Consider the following 6,000-nt stretch of genomic DNA (forward strand, 5'->3'; position numbering starts at 1 on the left):
AATCTGTCATTTTCTCCGTAGGTGGCGCTATGACTATAGTTGTCATGTTAATGAAGCTCAGCGTAAGTTCAATCAGGAAGACCTTCTATTACGCTGCCTTCATTCACAACTTCCTTTACTTTGCCCTACATCAGGGCTGCACCTTATCACCAATTTTGTTCATGACATTCATAGACAGGATATCAAGACATAGTCATGGGAGGGAGGGTGTGCAGTTCGGTGGCCTGAGGATTGCAAAGAGATGATGTGGTCCTGATGGCATCATCAGTCTGTGACCTCCAGCACTCACTCGATCCATTCATATCAGAGTGTGTAGTGGCCGATATGAGGATAAGCACCTCTAAGTCTGAGGCCATGGTTCTCAGCAGGAAATTGGTGGATTGTCTACCTCAGAGTAGGGAATGAATCCTTACCCCAAGTGAGGTAGTTCAAGCATCTCGGGGCCGTGTTCTTGAGTGAGGGGACAATGGAGCATGAGATGGGCCAAAGAATTGGAGCAGAGGGAGCAGTATTGTGTTCACTTTACACCATTGTTGTGATAAAAAGGGAGCTTAGCCAGAAGGTGAAGCTCTTAATCTACCACTCAATCTTCATTCCTACTCTCACCTATGGTCATGAAGGTTGGGTCATGATCACAATCAGTGAGATCTCATGACAGAACAAGATCGCAGATACAAGCGGCTGAAATGGGTTTTCTCAGGAGGATGGCAGGCATCTCCCTTAGGGATAGGGTGAGAAATTCAGTCATCCGTGAGGAGCTCAGAGTAGACCCACTGCTCCTTTGTGTAGAAAGAGCCAGCTGAGGTGTTTCAAGCATCTTATAAGGATGCCACCTGGTTGCCTCCCTAAGGAGGTGTTCCAGGTATGTCCAGCTGGGACTAGACCCAGGACTAGGTAGAGTGATTGTATCTCTGCCCTAGCCAGGGAACACCTTGAGATCCCCCAGTCAGAGCTGGCTAATGTAGACGGGGAAAGGGATGTCTGGACTCCCCTGCTGGAACTGTTACCTCCACAACCCAATTTTGGTTGAGCAGTTGAAGATGGATGGCTGGACAATAGATTCCTTGCACCCTTGCTGCTAAGGCCCTAATAAAATGGAAAAAATGAAATGAATTAGCTGGCAAGGCTGAGGTCAAAACCTTGCCACTGCTATCAAGTGTCTTGAAGAGGGCTACCACACATCTGGTCATCTCCCTACTTGAATGACAGCCACCCCTTCATCCCGTGCGATTCTTCTCAACCTATCTGCATTCCGATTGGTAGCCCCTGGCCTATTGGGTGTAAATACAGGTCAGGGGTCAACAGTCAGTATGCAGATAGTGACTATTTGTCCAACTGCTGGCCCGGAGTCTGTCAAGTCAAGCTCAAGTTAACAAAAATAGATATGCAACATCTGACTTCAAAATAATTGTCGTCCAGGGACACTGACCAAGCTGCCATCTTTAACATGTTGGAAGTTGGAACTGCTCTCTGAAAGTGTTGTCTGGGAACAAATGGATGTAAATCATTTTAACAACACCGTAAATTTAAGGGAATGATTTCACTAATTTGAGGAAACTTCAACATTAAAAAGAAAATGTGAGTCTGCAAATTACATTGTGGGGGCTCATCACTAACTGACCACATGACCAAAATCAACCTGTAAATGTTGGTCCTGCAATAACTTGATTATTTTAAGAGAAGTTATGAAAAAAATAGAAACCTGTGCACATAAATTAGGAACGATTTTCCCATTCAGTCATTCAGGCTCCATTCTGTTCTTCCCTCCTTACTGGGAATAACTGGTATTTTAAAGTAGGAAAATAGTAGTTAACTTAAGCTTTCCACAATCAGTTTCTTAGTTTGACTGCATGACACTGGGACCTTGAGCCCGACTTTGTGTCCTCAGCCAATGGCAGCGTCAGACAGAGGATATTAAACTGCTGAGTCAGCGTTCAGTAGGAACAGGTGGATGGAGGGATGGATGGAGGAGAGTCAGTGGCTGCAGACGGGACACGTTTCCTGATGGATGAACTCCCAAATACCGACAAGTAAAACCTGCTGATTTCTGTTGTACAGAGCTGAACTGTCAGCAGCTCATCAGCTTTAACTCTTCATAAAATCTGATTTACTTTGGGGGAAATTATTTCATCTCAGATTGTTTCAGACCTTTTTTTTTACTGTCATTTATTGTGGTTCTACTAATTTGATCTGTCATTTCAAGAAAACGCCAGCTCAGCTGAAGTGAGAACCAGTTAAATGATTTCACTCCACTGGCTGAATGTTCAGATTAATTCCATGAAGATTTCAGTGTGTTTTCAGTTCAGTGTGAAACCAAACAGCCTGAGCAGAGATGATCCATCTCCACGTTTTATGAGGTTTGTCAAAATGTTTCATGGTGTCCATGTGTTGTTTTTCCACTTTAGCAGGTATTTGCTGTTGAGCTCTTTCAGCGTTCTCCTGCAGCCAGACAACATATTTACTGTTAGTGTTTCTTGAAGGCACAGTTTCTGTGTATTTCTGTTGTCAAGTCAAGTCAGATTAATTTAAATAGCTAAAAAGCACAAATTTTCCTCAGAGGTCTGTAGATCATTGAACATCCTCTATTCTGACACCCTAAACTGTATTATCACAGTAGACATATCAGCCTTTCTGCTAAATATATCCTGAATTGTCCAGAATCCTGGCATGATCCATGATCCAAATGTTAAAAAAAAATCTTGAAAAAAAAAATCACATTTTTGTCATTTTCTGTAAATAACTGAGAAAATCTATGTGCCTACAGTAAGACAAATCACTGCACTTACTTACCAAGAAAAAGAAAAAAAATAATACTGAAATAAGGTTAAATTGTCAGTAATAGATGATTTAGGGATTAATTAAACAAGACCCCATCATCTATGTGTCTGTCATTATATTATTTTTATAATAATATATAGACATTGAACAATACATGATAGAACATTCTTTCTTCCCACTGTTGTCAAATACTGCATGTGCAAAACATCAGTCTCTTAGAAACTGCTGAACTCATTACACTTATATACTATATGTCTGACACATTTTCTGTATTCTTTTACTCAATATTGTTGTGATCCTCCATATTATAATTCTATGACTGCTTCAGCTGCCTAATCTGTAAATATGACATCGATCCAGCTTGTTTTCATCATCTGAATGTTGCACGGATTGAAAGTCCTGTGAGGAACAACTGTGAAAAATAGTGATTTGAAGCTCATCATATAAGTTAAATTGACTTAGTAAATTAGATGTAGTTGTTTGCTGGGCAGCTGTCAATCACTGATCTAAAGCAGGCTGCAGTCCTGTAGTTTTAAATTTGGTTCTGGACCTGAGGCCTGTGCTTTAAAGCAGGATTTGGGGTTAGTGAGGTCACTTCAGGATTAACCGTTTGTCAGGGTTACGACGGTGGTTCACTTTTCTCTGAGGTATATCCTCGTGATCATTTAAATGCTGCACACCTATGTTCTAGTGGCAGACTCAGGCTGTGTGTGTGATTTATTGATGAAATATATCCTGTCACAATCTTGTCAGTCTGAAAATTACGCCCAAACACATGAAGCCCAAACAAGTCTGTTTGACACTGCTGGGGTTGCAGCTGATAGAATGATGCTACAATACTCATACACACCATGAGAAAACATCTAAGCAGCACATTCATTTAATAGATTACACATGTAATTATAGTCAGATCTAGTTGTGCCCTAATGATGGGTAGTGATATTGTAAGACTCAACTTTTTTCAGAGTTTTTGCCAGCTGTATTTTAAAGCTGCAGCTGTGTTGTGTTAGTCTGGATTATGTGTTTAACTGTAAAATATTCTGCCAGAGAACTTGTCCATGTTTGTGATTGGTCACATGGTAGAAACACTGTGTCTTACATGTGAATGTGCTCAAGCCTAGATGGGGAAAAAACCAGGCTTACCTACTGAAGTGATTGAAGTTGTTCAGTTTAGAGAAGCCAGATAACAGAAAGGTATCTTGGGTATGTTGCACTTGCTTCATTCTATTGTTAAGACAATTCTAAAGTTATTTTGTACAACTTGAAGTCATCTGACAGGAACATCATTTGTAGTTTGTAAAGTTACATTTTGAAATTATTTAATCTCTTTCTGTTTTCAGGCTGATCAAACTCAAACCATCAACAAGGAGATTTTCTGAGGAGGGGAGGATGGAGAACATCTCCTCACACCAACACCTCATCCTCAATGGCTTCCATGAACTTGGAGCGCTGAGGCCCGTCCTCTTCATCCCTTTCTTCATCATGTTCGTTGTGTCACTTTCGTCCAACTCTCTGATGCTGTATGTCATCATTTCTCAGAGAAGCCTCCACTCACCGATGTACATCCTCATCGGCAGCTTGTCTTTTATTGACCTGAGCCTCCCGCTGTTCTTCGTCCCCAACATGCTGTTGAGCTTCCTGTTTGACTGGAGGGGAATTTCTCTGATTGGCTGCCTGGTTCAGATGCACTTCATTCTTTTTGTTGGATCCTTTAATGCGACGATACTTGTATGGATGGCACTGGACCGCTACTTTGCCATCTGCACACCACTTTCCTACCATCAACGCATGGCTTTACTGACATTCATCAAATTCATAATCCCACTTGTGGTCAGAAATTTTCTCATTATGACACTGATTGTGAGTCTGGCAGGAAAGTTGTCATTCTGTGCTGCAAATGTGATAAATCACTGTTTCTGTGAGTACTCGGCCTTGCTGGAGCTCGCCTGTGGAAGTACAGCCATCAACAACCTGGTGGGGTTCAGTTCTTTCTTTATTTTGACTGACTTCATCTTTGTTTTTGCCTCTTATGTGGTGATATTCAGCTCTGTGCTGAAGTCTGGCACGTCGGGGGTCAAAGCGCTTCACACCTGCATCACCCACATTATTGTCATCATTGTCACCATAACTGTTTCACTCGTTGCTTTCCTGTCATATCGGATCAGAAATAATCTTCCTGCAGCTGTTCGGGTTTTCTTCAGCACCATGTACCTGCTGTTCCCAAGCTGTTTCAACCCGATCATCTACGGCATCAGAACCACTGAGATCCGACAGCACATCCTGAAGACACTGAGGACCTGATGCTTTGTCCAGACTGTGCCCCATTCATGAGAAAGTATTAAATATCTGTAATACAAAATGTCATTATAATAAAGTTGTCCAGGTGCAAGTAGCATTGAGCAGGTCCTCACACCCCTGTGCATTGGGGGATTGGCAGTCGTGATGTTACCAGACTTCAGTCGACACACATCTGAACCTTCAGGACTATCGCACTCTGTTACATTTTAATGAAACATTGGACACTGCATGAAGAAATTAAATATTACTTCCAGTGTCCACTATGTGGCACAAGAGAACATGAACAATCTATACTTTCTGTCTCTCTGTATCAAGTGTAGACCAGGCAGAGTATACTTCATGTAAACTGAATAATGTTGGTTACACAATTCTTTCTTCCTGTTACCAGTAGGTGGCATTATGACTACGATTCAGTTTTGTCCTGCACATGTCTTCAGGTCTGGATTCTTGTCAATAATGACCCACGCCATGCCAAAGACAAATTTTTCAAAGAAAACTCACAGGCTTCACAGTGTATCATAAACGTAGTCTGAAGCATAGGGCCACTGACCAGCTGTCGTATTTAACATGTTGAGTGACAGCAGTCCAAAAAGTCATAAAAGACTGAGATGGGTGTTCTCTAAAAGTGTGTGTGAATGCTGTCTGTAATTTCGAAATTTCAGAATTTTAATAACAGCATAAATTTAAGAGAATGATTTCAGTAATTTGAGGGAACTTTGACACTGAAAAGAAACTGTGAGTCTGCCAGTTACACTGTGGGGGTCATCACCAACTGACCACTTTACCAGAGTCAACCTGTAAATGTTGATCTTGTATTAACTTCTTGTAAGAGAAGTTCCACAAAAATCTGGGAGATCTTTATAAACCCCAGACTATATGAACCCAACAACACCTCTCTGGGAATTTCACCCAGAGAATATATAC

The 6,000-nt window shown here is 41.4% G+C and overlaps 1 pseudogene; it reads left to right on the forward strand.

Annotated features, from left to right (window-relative positions):
* The first annotated feature begins 2,238 nt into the window (after positions 1 to 2,238).
* Positions 2,239 to 5,109, forward strand: LOC146328681 (olfactory receptor 52K1-like; annotated as a pseudogene).
* The last annotated feature ends 891 nt before the right edge of the window (positions 5,110 to 6,000 follow it).

The sequence above is a fragment of the Lutjanus erythropterus genome, chromosome 4, assembly GCF_056507025.1.
Source record: "Lutjanus erythropterus isolate fLutEry1 chromosome 4, fLutEry1.hap2, whole genome shotgun sequence".
NCBI lineage: Eukaryota > Metazoa > Chordata > Actinopteri > Lutjaniformes > Lutjanidae > Lutjanus > Lutjanus erythropterus.